Raw genomic sequence first — 15,866 nt, 5'->3', positions numbered from 1 at the left:
GGAATCATCTATTGCCCACTGAATATGTCAAATACATATCAATTATCTGTTTTCCCCATGAATTGCATTTTCAAATGACAGTGTACAAGAAGAATGTCGAGTGCTTTATAGTACTAAATACAAGAATTACTATTACTTATATTGAAAAGCCAAGGAATCACTACTGTTTATATAATGAATCAATTAGTGTCATAAACATCACTTTACAACTGAGATTAGATTGCCACAGTACCCTTGTTGCTGTTATCTTATGATTAACACCCATTTGTGAAATAGAAATCATTTGTGTCAAAAACCATAGAAGTTCTTTTCTGAGTTTGGTTGATGTACAGCACATTTTACATTTATTCCCTATATGGTGCTAAAATCCAATTAAAATATTGTTATGGAAGCTTTACTTCTCCTTGTCTACCGTAAGTGAAAAATAAACTTAGCATCTTAAGAGTTTGTCTTATTTAAAGGGAAAAAATATTACACTTAATTTAACAGAAACATAAGTTTGTTATAAAAAATTGACTTACTGGAGCAGTTACATGACTATGAATTATATTTCCACATTCCCTAGTGCAAGGAAAACCTAACATTAAAAAAAATCAAATCAGAGTAATTACTGGAAGTGTTGCCATTTTATTCAGGGAAGGCAGGATTTCAACCCTGAGTGTCAGAAGGTCAGAGGCATCCCTACATTTTAACTTTGTGAGAATTGTTTTTCTTCTCTCTAAAAAAGCTGCCTTTGGAGGAAGTACTTTGGTGAGCTAGAAGACAGGAAAAGCTGTGGTAACTAGAAGGGCATACATATCCATCATTAGTATGCTGAAACTATTTGGAATTGTTGCTGCTTGTTCTTCTTTTAGTAAGACATTTTCTCAAGAGATCTCTGTGTTTTACTTGAGAAATGCTTGAGGCATAGTTTGAAATCAGCACATCAGTGCCTATGAATCGAAACAGAAAGGTTTTTTGCTACAGGACCCCAAAAACTCTGAAGTACTTTGTGTAAAAAGGGGGTCCAATTTCTTTTTGAAAGTCGAATGTGAAATACATTCCAAATTTATGCTTTGAAATTGTTTTTAAAAAAGCAAAAATTTGCTAGCAGTTTTTATTATCTTTTTTTTATAACATTAACAGGAAATTACTTTTTTACTGGTAAGTAATCCTAAAATACATGGCATTATTTTTCATTCTGTATGCTCAATGCTAGGAGTTAAATAATAGTTATAATGGCTCCATGGAGTGTAAAACTATAACCTAGCACATTAGTGTGATTTTACAAAAAATAGACGATTTTGTGGTAATCAGGAGACATAGGGATGCTGGGGAGGGACTCTTCATTAGGCACTGTAGTGACAGGACAAGGGGTAACGGGTTAAAACTTAAACAGGGGAAGTTTAGGTTGGATATAAGAAGGAAATTCTTTCCTGTGAGGGTGGTGAGGCACTGGAATAGGTTGCCCAGGGAGGTTGTGAATGCTCCATCCCTGGCAGTGTTCAAGACCAGGTTGGACAAGGCCTTGGGTGAGATGGTTTAGCGTAAGGTGTCCCTGCCCATGGCAGGGGGGTTAGAACTAGATGATCTTAAGGTCCTTTCCAACCCGAACGATTCTATGATTCTATGATCTGTGAATAAGAAATGATGCACCAAAGCAGTGTGCATTTTGTAACTAGAGCAGATTGTTTTTCAAAGCAGCTGTGATGGCAATAGCTTGCAAATTGCACTATAGGTTAAAAAGTCTAGCTAGATGTATGCAAGCATCTAAATAAAAATAAAGCAAGCTAGATTTGCAAGTATGATACAATGCCCACGACAACCTTGCATGCAGGAACCTCTCAACTCTTCAGTTTATTTTGTTCAATTATTAATATAGACTTATCAGTAGTCTACACTTTCCTGTGCTAGGAAATACGTTTTGTGTATCAAAGGTTCCTACATCTACTTTGCACTGCCAAATAAGTGTAATTTACATGTAAATTTCTGGGCTAATTTAAAATTTGTCTGAAATGACAATATATAAAAAAATATGTATTTAATTTTCATTATGGTTCAAAGAACTGTTGATAGATACTTATACTGAAAGGACAATATTTCATAAATCTTAATAACTTTTTTATATACTGTACCTTTTTGGTCCTTTTAAAATTGTAACAATTAAATGCTTGATTTAAAACTCATGGAAGTCATTATTTCATTCCTTCATTTTGACTACTTAGTTTCCTTAGTGTCATTAATGAGAGATATAGATAAAAAACTTTTTTAAACACTCAATAATTTAAATTGACAATTTAGTACTATGAATAGAGTTCTAGTCAAAAAGGTAATAGAAGTAATTCTAAACATATCAGTGCACTTTCTTTTGTTATTTCCAAATAGAGTATTCTATGTTGGAAAAGTAGTTGTTTTTTTTCTGTTGAGTTTTTTTGTTTTTTGTTGTTTTGGTTTTTTTTTCCTTTGGGGTGGGGGGGTGTGTGGATTGTCTGAGAAGTACTTTTTTTTCTGTTCTGGGAAATAATTAGTTTTGATAGTTCCAAATTAAACTCCAAAATTTCTCTAATGCTTCCACTGGAGAAGCTTTATGTGTTGAACCCTAAAATGGAAAAATTTCAAAATAATGGCATTTGGATATTCAGATCAGAAAAGGGGTTTTTTATTTGCATTTTATCAGAGCAAAACCTCAGCAACATGGACATCCAAAACTGGCTTCTCACTTTACAAAAAGCACTAGCATATTGTGCCAACAATGTTGCTGATCTCCTAAAGCTTTTGACTGAAATTCATCTCACGTATTTTAATCGCTATATCCATTTCTAATCTTTCCTGTATGACACATTCATTACCATCAAGGCTCTGATCCAGAATAATAAATAAAACTTTAATGTAGGCTAATGAGAAATACTGAAATTAATATTGAACTCTTAACCAAAATATATATATATTCTCTGAGAAATACACATTTTGACATATTTTTAGCAGAAAGAAGTATGAAGCAAATTATGATAATTTAAAATAAAAGAATTTTTTTTCTAATGCCTTACACAGCTGTTTGCATTTTCACAAAGAATCTGTAACATAATCAGAATAGCCACACTTTGCATTCAGTTCAGACAGGGGAATATAATTACAAATCTGCAAGGTAGGAGAAAATCTGATCCTACTACTATTGGACCAGGTAAATATAGGTCTAAAACATTCTAAAGCATGTTTATCATCTCCTTAAAAAATAACATAGACTATACTCACAATAGGCCTATTCAGAAATTGAAACTCCCCTCTTGAGTTACAAATGGAATTTATAGAAACTGCTATATTCAGTAACATTCCTAGCTTGAAGAAAAAAAAAATTAAGTTTATTTTCCAAAATTTTTCATGGATGCCTTGCAAAGGGCAGAAATGTTATTGCTGCTAAGCTTTATTACTAAGTCCTTAAAGAGTTGTCAAAGCCAGATCAAGAGTTAACTGTTTGTCTCTGACCTTGGCATAAGGCAGTAATTAAAATGTGTATTATCACAACATGTAAAAAGTATGCATTGAAGTTTAAAAGCTTGTAGAAGAAAAGTTTTCTTCCAAAAAAGTGATGATAGATTTTACAGTACATGTCAGAGATGTGAGGCACCAGATGTGAGTTCTATAACTTGTGAAGAAAGATGTTTAATGTGACCACTGCACCACCAGTGCAAAGCGATACTTGAACAAATCAGTTGCTGTTTACATTGGAGACTATGATGTGATAGCATTAAGTTTGCATAGCTTGTTGAAAAACATTTATCCCCCTCTGTGTTTGTCTGAGATTGATAAATTTGATACAAATCACTCTGTGCTCCTGGGAGTAATACTGTACAGGACTTTAAGACAGCAAGAGAGCACAGAGCTTATTTTTCTGTAACTTTGCATAATGTTTGTCTCAACTGTGTATTTTCAGTTAACCAAGAACCAAATGTTACTAGAATTGTGAGATAAACTATAACAGAAGAAAACTTCTGCCAAGAAGCCCATTCCCTTTAATTCTAGTTTTAGAAGGAGCCAAGAAACAAAGAAAGTTTAAGAAGACCAGTTTATTAAGTATGAAATCAGTATTTTGTGAAAAATTAAGAAAAATGTAGCCAACTATTTGACTATATTAATTTCTCTGACTTGGGTACATCTGTCTTACTTTTGTTTTTCACTTTCCTCTGTTGCTACATTGTATATTAGGCCTTTGTAAACCACATGAAAGCAGGCAAATTATTTCATTATCTGTCTCCTAAAGAAACTAGGTAAAAGATTACTAGTCTGTAAACAGCTTAAAAGAAGATCTTTTAATTGGGTAGGATATTGGTTACCTTAAAAAATGTACAGAGCTTTTGTTCCTGACTGTATAATATGTAATCTGGAAAACTTTACAGCTTAATGTAACCTCTTAATTTTTTCAGTAGAGAAAGCAGTGTAACATATGTCATGATGACAGCTCACACGTCATGGATTGGGACAAAGCCTTCAATAGAGACCCTAGACACACTAATTCACAGAGTGCTCTCTTCCTGACCTAATAGTATGCCTCCCTTCCTGTTGGATAGTAGTGGTCCCATGCCACTGGAGAAATTTACAACATGGTGAAATTATGACAGTAAAATTCACTTATTTATTGCCAACAGGGAAGGAGGTTTTAGAGGTCAGAGAATGCCATTAACACTGGACTTATGAAGCTGATGCTTTCACTGCTCCCCAACTCAAGTTAATTTGCCAGAAATGAACTAAATTTCACATAGCAAATACTTATAAGTTAATAGAGTACAAAGGCTCAGATGCTATGATGTCAGTATTTCACAGCATAGTGAAATGGTTTTTATGTGCTGGAAAAATGTACTTGATGCCATATAAAAGTTAAAATAAGACAATTTTACAGTTTGTATGCAGCCAATTGCCAAGATTAGTTTTTTATGCATTGACATCAAAAGAAAATATTTTCATATTCAGCATAAGATTCATAAATTAATCCTTTACTGTTATCATAAACTGCTAGACTGCCTAGAGAGGAACAGTACTGCGCTGGTTATTGTCAGGCCGTTTATTAAAGTGCTAGTAGTGTTCAAGAACACCCTTCCAATAAAATCATTTAATAGAAATCAAACACATAAACTACCCATGACTTCTTCCCTGGAGATCCTGTACATGTAACAGTGATGCTCCATTAACCATGAAATTTAGTATATATATGTGATTATCAGGCAACCATAAGATTCCCAGAATTTATGAGAAATAATCGCTTCCTAGAGGCATATGCACACAAGGAAGTGAATGACTGAATTTGTCCCTCTCTGCATTCTGAGATGAACTTGAGTAAAACATAATTCAAAATTAATATCAAAGAGATTCTGTAATTTCACTTCCTCTTGTACTGAAGTGTACAAAACCACCACAGAAAGATGTATTCTACCAGTAAAGAAAAGTAACAAAAAAAAAAATTATTCTGAAATCCAGTCATTGGGGGTACTGAGGTGGTAAGATGTTTCAATGCTAGTTTCTTGTTGCCTAGGCAAGGCTCTGACTATTATTTTGTTATCTAAATTACCTTCTGTTGTTAGTTTATGCCATAAGGAATGCATGACTACATTGTCATCAGAGACAGAACAGGCATCCCCCACCTTCTCACTGTGTCTCAGGCAGGCTCAAGTGGGATAAAAGTGTACTTAGTACGGTATTGTAGATGACATTTTTGGACATGGATTTTAGATGCCAAAATCCTTCTCCATATACTGCCCCTGAACTATTGTTACGTGTGATTGAAATCAAACACAGCTGGCAAACAGCTAAACAAATTGTGGTCCTTATCTGAAGTGACCAGACTGAATGACTAGGAAGCTTTTCTGCACATTTCTCTGGATAGTTTTTGAAGGGTTCTGTCGCTTGTGCCAAACACTTTCAGTTGTTTGTTACTGAAGAAAGCTGCCAGTAAATGGTTTCTGTAGTTCTTCAGTAGGTCATTAAAGTTCAAATTATTTTGTATTTTAGTTCATTGCATTTTGCTGCATTCATCACATGGCAAGTTAAAATTTGTAAACAATCTGCCTAGTTTCTTCCAGTGACTTACTATCATTGTATTTACTAGATGTGTTTGTTTGAAGGACATTATATTCATGTACATTATATTAATAAGAATATTGAAAATCTTCTTTTAAAAATCACAAAGAAATATCTTTCAATTACAAAATCCACACATTTGTTGATTCTTTACAAATTATGTGCAATAAAACCACAAAGGTGCTTCTAATTATTGTAATCTGCTAAAAATCTAACCAAGTATGCATATAATGATACCGTTTTGTACAGGAAAATATGGAGATGAATAACACTTGTGTCTGTTAAATTATGGCTGAAACAATTTACCTCAACCCTTTTCCTTCTAACCAAATTCTTGTTGTGTAGATAGTTTCTCTAAATGCATGAAACATAGATTTTATCATAGGTGTTAGGTTTTCGGTATCTTGCATAGGTCTGAAACATGCTTCCTTTCCCCAGTCCTTAAATTTGTTACTTCCTTTTACAGTGCTGTGGATTAATTGATGCCTTATTGCCCAAAGAACTGAGACTATATGTATTAAGTTTTTTATCACTTTTATTGGTTTGTTTATTCTGCATTTAATTTTTTTAAAAGAATAAATTATTTTAGGTACATGCATTTCTTTAGTACCATCGCAAGAGACTTGCACTGGGAATGAATCTGACCTCTTGGAGATGATTCAACTGATATCCAGAAACCAAAACAAGTCATCCTCAAATCCTGGAAAAATCTTGGATTACTCGGTAATCTTCAGCATCTATTGCAAACGTGTTGTAGCTGTAAGTTGACCTGAACATCTGGTCAGAAACCATGAGACTGAAAGGTAAATAACAAACACTACGAAAATGAAAATTACTAGAAACACTTTTACTGATCTTTATCCCTTTGGAAAACACAGGGAATTAAACTGGGCATCACAGTAAACACTGGTATTTTAGAACTAACATCAGGGTTTTTTCCATCTGACTACTTTGCAGCTTGTAGCGTAGTCTAGAAGTATTAAAATTAGTTTAAGGGTGGCAAGCTGAGATTTTAATTGTTACTGAAAGAAGGCATCAGGGTCCTGAGTGCACCAATAGTCAGTCCTTAGTGGCCCTGGCAAGCCACACCCTAAACCCCAAGCCGCTGGCGAAGGAGCCCCATTTCAGCTCAGCACTGTGCCTGTACTCCTTACTACAAGAGCACTACATGGGCTGGGGGTTCGCCATGGGGGTGACAGGGCAGAGCCTGGCACTGAGGGCCCATCCCACTACCCCAGCCAGGGAGCAGTCCCAGTCCTGGGCATTGGGCACTGCCCTGGGGATGGGGGACCAGCTTGGCAGGGCCCATGGCCAGGCAGGGCAGGGACGTGGGGAGCAGGAAACTCACTCTGATGCAGCATGACTGAGGCCTGGAGGTGCCGGGCAGGGACAGCAGGGTTTAGTGGTGCCCTCAGGGCACTGGCAGACAGTTGGGAAAGAGAGGAGGTAACATGCATGCAAATTTACTGCCAATGCTCGGTGTCTTTCACCTAGACTACAATGAAAAGCATTCTCTGAAGCTCCAAAATGGCTCCTCATCTTTTCACATTTTTGTGCTCTGATGAGAGTTACTGAATTTATTAACTCCCAGTGAGAGCTGGACTTAGTACTCCCATTTCTTTTAATGGTATTTTAAACAATTTTTCTTTGATTATGTTTGGGATTTCTATTCATGGATGCCTTCCTAAAATTTACTCAAACTGCTTTTCAGTGAGCCTAAAGCGTAAATTTATGCTTTTAGTCACTGGTCTTAATAAGGGAAGGGGGAGGGGTTTATTATATATTTGTTGTTCTTACAATGCCTAACAAACTGACAGTCGGCATGTATTTGCTAGCCATACGTTTATCTCCTTTCTTTGCTAGGTATTTGAGAAGTTTTGCCTGAGAAAGACTGCAAAATTTTACTAGCAAAATTAGGTTCTTTTTGATTATTCAAAGCTTGTGGTTTTATTAAAGAAGTTAGCACAGTAATCTAACTACAGGTGGTAACAATAGTAGTTATAGATTAGATTAAATTGCATTTTGTGTTTTATATTTCAATTTAAATCTCACTTAGATAATCTGTATGTTCATAGATTAACATTTGTTGAACAGACAGTTATGAATCATTGTCTCTGGCACCAAGTTTAATAGATCTGGACTGGCACCAACAACCATGACCCGCGTTCCTTTTCAAAATAAACTTTAGTCTTCCAGTAGATCCTTGCTAATTTTTCTCTAAGTTTCAGCTGATGTCAGGATGAATTAGTCAATTTGTGATAGTCTGAATCCCTTGTAGGCTTCAAAACCAGGTCAAAAGTAAGCAGGCTCAGGCACAGCTGTATGTTGAGCTGCAATAGCTACCCTGATAGTTGCACTACAGCTAATCAGCTGAGAAATAGCACAGGTATCTCACATAGAAGTCAGCTATGCAAGCAGACACTGTAAAATGAGTTGGCTTGCATCAGTTAAGTAATAACTGCTGTGACCATACAGCAAAAGCAACTGCAGTTAAGTTTCCATTTTCAGAGTTGTAAAAGACTTCAAAATAATTGTTTTGTCTCTCTATTCAACTTTTGGTGGAATCTCAACATTGTGCAATCAGTTACTCCAGAGTAATGTGCTTAATATGCCTGTGATGAATTTAGGTAATATGACCCAGGGGAGCTGGGGAGTCAGGGACACACACGCACATCCCACAGCTCCCTTCTCCCTGGTAGCACAAGCATTCTCTTTGAGGCTGTATTTAAGGTTTTCTGCTGGATTTCTTCTCACTATAAATACTAGTTGCATGTTCAGATGGACTAGATCTAATTTAGTATCATTTCTCATAAAATGTTCACACTTTGTTGTTCAAGCATCTGATTCCTACAGAACTCTGAACAGATTGTCTGCTATCTTTAAGACTTTTCAACCTACCCCAGTACTAAAGCAAAAATTTAAACTTAACTACTGGAGTTGCTATGATATCAGTTCAAGCTTTCATCTCAGTTTTATTATATTCTCTCAAACACCAGAATTCAGAATTGTGACATCTGTGTTGTTGGACAGATGATTTGGGTCTGCTGATATGTTTGAACCTTTGTCTTACATCACGAAGTATATCACCCAGTTTCGGTAACTGTATTTAAAAAATCTGTTATTTATAAGCCATTGGAGGACTATTCCTCAGGAAATATTGTTTTTAAATAATGATTTAGTATGTCAAATGCAAATAATGAAAACATGGTTTCATGTAGGAACAGTAGAAGGATATGGAAAAGAGACCTGGAAATCGTCTGTAAAAGGGAATCCCAAAAAAATACCAAAAAAACCCTTAGAAAAAAATATAACTTGTCTAATTTAGAAAAAACATGTGGTCTTTAAAGGCAAAATCAATTAGCTGCTTTAATGCTCATACACGATAATGATCAGAATGTCTTAATTAACCTTCATAACGTAGATAAATATTTAATATTCTATAAGTAACAAATATCAGGATTAAGTTTTCATATGTATTAATAAGCCATATGATTTTTCTGTTTTAAAAGTTTCTAAAACAATCCTTCTCATATCCTCCAATGATGTTGGTATACTGCGCAAACCCTATAGAATAGGTTTCACAGAGCAGACTGAAGTTTTCATGATTTGTATCAGATCCCCGGCTATGAGTTCCCAGCAGGAGCTACAATACTGACAAAAACCGTTACCAGTTTTAACCAGCCCTTGCAAATGCTTCTTCTGTCTGCAGTTTAGAGAGTTAACTACCACATGATCTTGACCAGCATGCAACATGGGATATAAAAGGACTTTAAATAAATTCAACCTGGACAGTAGTGTAGAAACCGTTATACAGACTTCTGGTCGGTGCTGTTGTGGAGCAGACTTTTGCAGGGCATGGAAAAGGCTGAGTTAGTGAATAGCCTTTTCACTTCATTCTTTACTAATAGCACCAGGCTTCAGAAATGCAAGGCCCTGGAGATCAGTGAGAAAGTGTGGAGCAAGGAACATTTACCCTTGGTAGAAGAGGATCACATCAAGGAATACTTCAGCAATTTGTATATACACAAATTTGGGCTGTGAAGGGATGTAACCACACGTGCTGACAGCTTGATTATGGTGTCTAGGAGAGGTCCTTCTCTTGGAGAAAAAAAAGGCTAGAAGCAGGGAACTGCAGGCTGGTCAGCCTCACCTTTATCACTGAGAAGATGATGGAACAAGTAACCGTGGACACCATTTCTGAGTATATGAAGGACAAGAAGGTAATTTTGAGTAGTCAGCATGGCTTCACAAAAGAGCAGTCATGGGTGATCATCCTGATAACCTTCTATGAACAAACATGGTTTTGTAGATGAGGGGAGAGCAGTGGATATTGTCTGCCTTGTCTTCTAGAACACTTCTGACACTGACTCCCATAAGTTTCTCAAAGAGAGGTTGACCAAGTATGGGCTGGATGAGAAGACAGTGAGGTAGACTGAAAACTGGATGAAGGGCTGAGCTCAGAGGGCAGTGATCAGTTGTATGGAGTCTATTTGGAACCAATAGCTAGTGATGTACCCCTGGGCTCAATATAGGTTCAAATACTGTACAATATCTTCATGAATGATCTGGATGATTGGACAGAGTGTACCATTAGCAAGTTTGCAGATGCTGCAAAACTGGGAGGAGTGGCTAAAGCATCAGCAGACTGCTGGCAACCGGAGTGACCTTGACAGGCTGGATAATAGGCTGATGGGAACCTCATGCAGTTCAAGAAAGATAGGTGAAAAGTTCTGCACCTGGGGAGGAACAAGCCAATGCACCATTATATGCTGATGGCTGACTATCTGGCTGCATTAGGAGGCGAGTCGGTAGCACGTTTACAAAGGTGATCCTTCTCTTCTACTCAGCCTTGGAGAGGCCACACCTGGAGTACTGTGTCCAGTGCTGGTCTCCCCAGTGCAAGAGAGACATGAACATACTGGAAAGAATCCAGTGAAAAATGACTAAACTAAATAAGGGCATCTCTTCTGATAGTCTGAGAGCAAAGACTGTTTAGCTTGGAGAAGAGAAGGCTCTGGGGGTGTCTTATCAGTGTATATCCATACTGAAGGGAGGGTGTAAAGAAGATGGAGCCAGTCTCTTTTCAGTGGTTCACAAGAGGTGACAGGCACAAGCTGGAACACAGGAGGTTTTGTCTGAACACCAGGAAACATGTTTTAATTTGAGGGTGATTGAATGCTGACAAAGGTTACCTAGAGAGTTTGTGAAGTCTGCTTCTTTGGAGATATTCAGAAGCCATCTGGATGTGCCCAGGAGGGCAACCAGCTGTAGATGGTCCTACTTGAGCAGGAGGTTTAGACCAGGTGACCTTGAGAGGTCCCTTCTAACCTCAACTGTTCTGTGATTCTGTGAATCACCAGCCCAGATGTATGTCATTTCCAGTAGACTGTAAGGTGAGCTGTCTTCATTTCACTGAATCATGTTAATTTTTATAAACCATATTGGTGGTCAATTAACTGGCATTTTCCATTCAAAGTATATTTCCTTAGAAAACTTCTAGCCAGATTTACTGATGAGCTGAGATTTGAGGAAGAGTTGACATCACTGATGCAGTGAAAATTGTTTCTTTGGTTACTTTAAATATACAGAGTGGACTGTATATTGGACATTTGCAAGCCAGGGATACAGATGTAAGATACAGAGACATAAAGAAGTGAGATGTAGGAAAACAGACAATTATCTCTCAGGAAATTCTAACACAAGCAATGTTTTATCAGAAGCAATTCTGGTATCCACTGATTTTGAGAAAAACTTCTAGTATTTCACAAACTCCTTTAATTTCATGTAACAAAAACACTGCATATTCTCAGCACTGTGTCTCCTGCCGAATGCCTTTCATGAAGTGGAAACTTCTTGGTACTTTTTCTCATCAGAAATAATCTCCCAAATGTAGATATATCGTGCTACTAAAGTAATCACATCTTGTTCCACATCTTCTATAAACTGATAGGAAAGTTCTTGAATTTTTATGTATGCCAGAACAGCTAGAAGTTTTCTTCTGTGTTGGGAAATTAGAGCACATTAACATTCTCTGGATAGCATGTAACTAAGTGGAGCATGTGGGGAAGTGGAAAGCTATGGCTTCCTGTTGAATGGAAAGAATTTAGATCAGAATTTGTAAAATATAGTGCCATATTGGACAAATTCATAGGAGCAAGTGAAAGCCAAATACAAGTCAAAATATATATATTTTCACATATTTCGGGAAGACAATATTCTGATTTTACAATTTTCCTGTAGGAAATTATTTCCTGCAATCCAAGATGACCCGTATGCATATAGTTCAGTGCTAGAGGAAGCTTGCCAAAGGTTACTTCAGATGAAGAAAATAGGGAATGTAATTCTTGCTACAACTTCAGATTGCAGAAACAGAAACAGAGTCAGCAGCAGCCAGGAACAAAGAGATAGAAAACTGGAAGAAAACAGTGTAATTCTTCTAAATTTTGGTCCAGTCATACTATGCTGCAAAAAAGATTACAACAGTAATGAGCACCTTCCAAATATAGATAATTGTCATTGCATATTCTATCCTACAAAATATACTATAAAATATAAGTGATGTTTTGAGACAGATTCAAAATGTAGTAAATAATTTAGCAGGTTAAAAGAGGAAAATAGTTCATAAGTTTCAGAGAAATAAAGTGTCCAAAATAAAACCTGATTTTCACATTTAGAATGTTTGCAATTCCTGTACATGGGATTCTTTTTCTTGCTGTATATAGTCTGAATAGGTAGTTTGAGACATTAACATAAATGCATATCTAGGTCTGTGCTATACCAGGAGAATTACCCAATTCCACATTAATATTTAAGTCAGAAGGAAGTATCACATAATAACAAATATTAAACTGGAACAGTGCTAATTTTAAGAAGTAAGATTTTGATTGGTAGCTGTGTCACTTCACAGCTCTGCTCATTTAGAACTAATAAATCAAGAATTTTCTCCCATCTTTTCTTTAGTTTTTGAGACTACTTTACAGATGTGGAAAACAAGAGAGGTGTGAATAGAACCTGGTATGACTATAAAGGGCATGCATAAACAAACACAAAAATGGAGTTATCATGAGTATGACATGCACATTTCAGTTAAAAAAAAAAAAAATCCTAGCTAGGCTTTTTTAACTCCACCAGCAGTAAGAATTATCCATTGCTAATGTAGGACTCATTCTAGTGACAGCAGCTGAATTAATCTAAAATAAGAAGCCTTCTCAAAACAGAGGTTGTAATAGAAAAAAATGTGTGATATATCTGTAATAGATAGCTGGTAGAGCCAATAGTAGTGAAAATAGCAAAGATAAATGAAAAGCTGTATACATGTATTTATTTATATTAATAATTCATGTGTTGTAGTGGTTTAAGATATGGAAGTCAGATAGATGCCTAGAAACATGAAACTTCAGCTTTTTGAAAAGTAGATTTATTTGGGTTAATAGAAATTTACTATGAAACAATAAATGCTATGTTTATGGTGAAAAAGCATAAAAAGTTCTATCTTTTAACTGTATCTTCAATGATTTTCCCTATCTTCTAAACAGTGATGTAAGCTATAAAACCTCGTGTTTTTTTCAGTCAGTAGTTTGTCTAAAGAACTTACTAATAAACATTTTCTTTCCCTTGAAATCTTGTCATATATATCAAACAAAGATATTTCAGCTTTTAGAAGGATAAATCAGTCAGTTTATTTTTTCTGGAGAATACTTTATGAAAATACTGAGATTTGAGTCTGTGCCTTGGATAAAATATTCTTACTTTTATGCAGAAATGATAAACTTAAATTTAGCATAGCATGATAGTTTCTGGGCAAGTGAGAAAAATCATAACGATTTTAAATCAGCATTGTGAGTTATCTGAAGCAGCACTGTATTTACTCATTGGCACAAGCTGTGTGATTTTCTTCTTTGGCCATTCTGTTTGACTTGTCAAAACCAGATGTATCTATTTTCTTTATGACCACCCTACATTGTAACCTCTCACCAGACACAGCGAATGCAATTAATTTCCTACAGTGGCCAGGTTATGTATCTTATTTATCATTTGTTGAAGTGAAGCTGTACTCGTGGATTGGGCATTTTAGGATCTCCATGTGGGACAAAGTGGTGGCTCACAACATAAGTGTCATATAAGCACTGACCTAGCAAAGTATGTGTGCTGTGATAAAATTTAATCATGTTAGTAATTTGAAGCATTCCACTGAGAAAATTTGTGTGTTTGAATGCAAGGACCACCTGGAGTCCATAAATCTAACTGGCTTCATAAAATATTATGTTGCTGTGCATGCAAGTACATATTTTCACAATAAATAGGATGAAGAAATTAAAATTTTATTTCTTGTAACTTCCATGCATACTCTAGAACTGAAGGTAAGTGATTAATGCTCTAGTGTAAGCAGTTTGCAACTCTCCTTTCCATTCTGGAGGACTACAACACAATTTCATAAAAGGAGCAATGTGATGTAGATAGTTTGTAGATAGTTCAGCTGTAGCTGAACCCAAGACATAGTTCTACGGTGTTACTATGAACTGTGATAGCTTCATAAAGTGAAACTCCAGCCCAGCTTTGTACTGTCTGCAAATTTACTAAGGGTGCACTTGATCCCCTCATCCAGATATTAAGAGATATTAAAAGATATAAATAATAAGATATGAAACAACACTGGCCTCAGTACTGAGCCCTGGCGGACACCACTAGTGGCTGGTGGCCAACTAGATGTGGCACCATTTACCACCAGTTTTTGGACTCTGCCATCCCTCCAGCTTCCAAGCCAGCAAAGAATACACCCATCCAGGCCATGAGCAGCCAGTTTCTCCAGGAGAAATTGTGAGAGATAGTGTCAAATGCTTTACTTAAGTCCAAATAGACAATGTCCACAGCCTTTCCCTCATCAACCAGACAGGTCACCTTATAAGGAGATCAGCTTGGTCAAGCAGGACCTGCCCTTTTATGAGCCCATGCTGACTGGGCCTGATCTCTCTTCTTTCCCCCACATACTTTGTGATGTCACTTAGGATCATCTGCTCCACAACCTTCCCCAGCACTGAGCTCAGGCTGACAGGCCTGCAGTTTCCAGGGTCATTCTTCTTGCCGATTTTGTAGAGAGGCATCATATTGACTAACCTCCAATCCTCTGGGACCTGCCCACTAGATCAGGACTACAGTGGCTTGGTGAGTTCCTCTGGCAGCTTCTTCAGCACTTTTGGGTGGAACCCATCTGGCACCATAGACTTGTGTATGCCTAAACGGAGCAGGAGGTCACTAACAATTTCTTCTTGTATTATGAGAACTTCAGTCAGCTCCTCATCTCTGTCATCTTAAGGTCCTTTTCAACCCTAAACATTCCATGATTCTGTGATCCTATAATCCAGCTCGGGGGACTTGAGTACCCTAAGGATGGTTCAGGCTACTAAAGACTGAGACAAAGGCAACATTAAGTACCTCAGCCTTTTCCTCATCTTCTGTCACTAGGTTTTCCCTGGTACCCAGTAAAGAATGGAGATTCTCCTTGGCTGTCCTTGTTTTTGCTAATATATATATTTGTAAAAATATTTCTTACTATCTTTTATGGCAGTGGCCAGATTAAGTTCCAGCTGTGCCTTCACCTTTCTAATTTTCTCCCTGCATAACCTAACAAGATCTTTGTACTCCTTATGGATCGAGAGTCCCTTTTTCCACTGTGTTCCAGCACTATCTCCCTGTTCAGCCAAGCTGGTCTTCTTCCCTGCTGGCTCGACTGTAGGCACATGGAGACTGCCTGCTCCTGTGTCTTGAATTGAATATTGCAAAATACTATGTTTGAACTTGTTCTATGTAAATGATAAGCC

The sequence above is a fragment of the Pezoporus occidentalis genome, unplaced genomic scaffold (assembly GCF_034315485.1).
Source record: "Pezoporus occidentalis ecotype Australia unplaced genomic scaffold, CSIRO_AGI_Poc_V1 ctg1, whole genome shotgun sequence".
NCBI classification, from domain to species: Eukaryota; Metazoa; Chordata; class Aves; order Psittaciformes; family Psittacidae; genus Pezoporus; species Pezoporus occidentalis.
Note: the sequence above shows the minus strand (reverse complement) of the source record.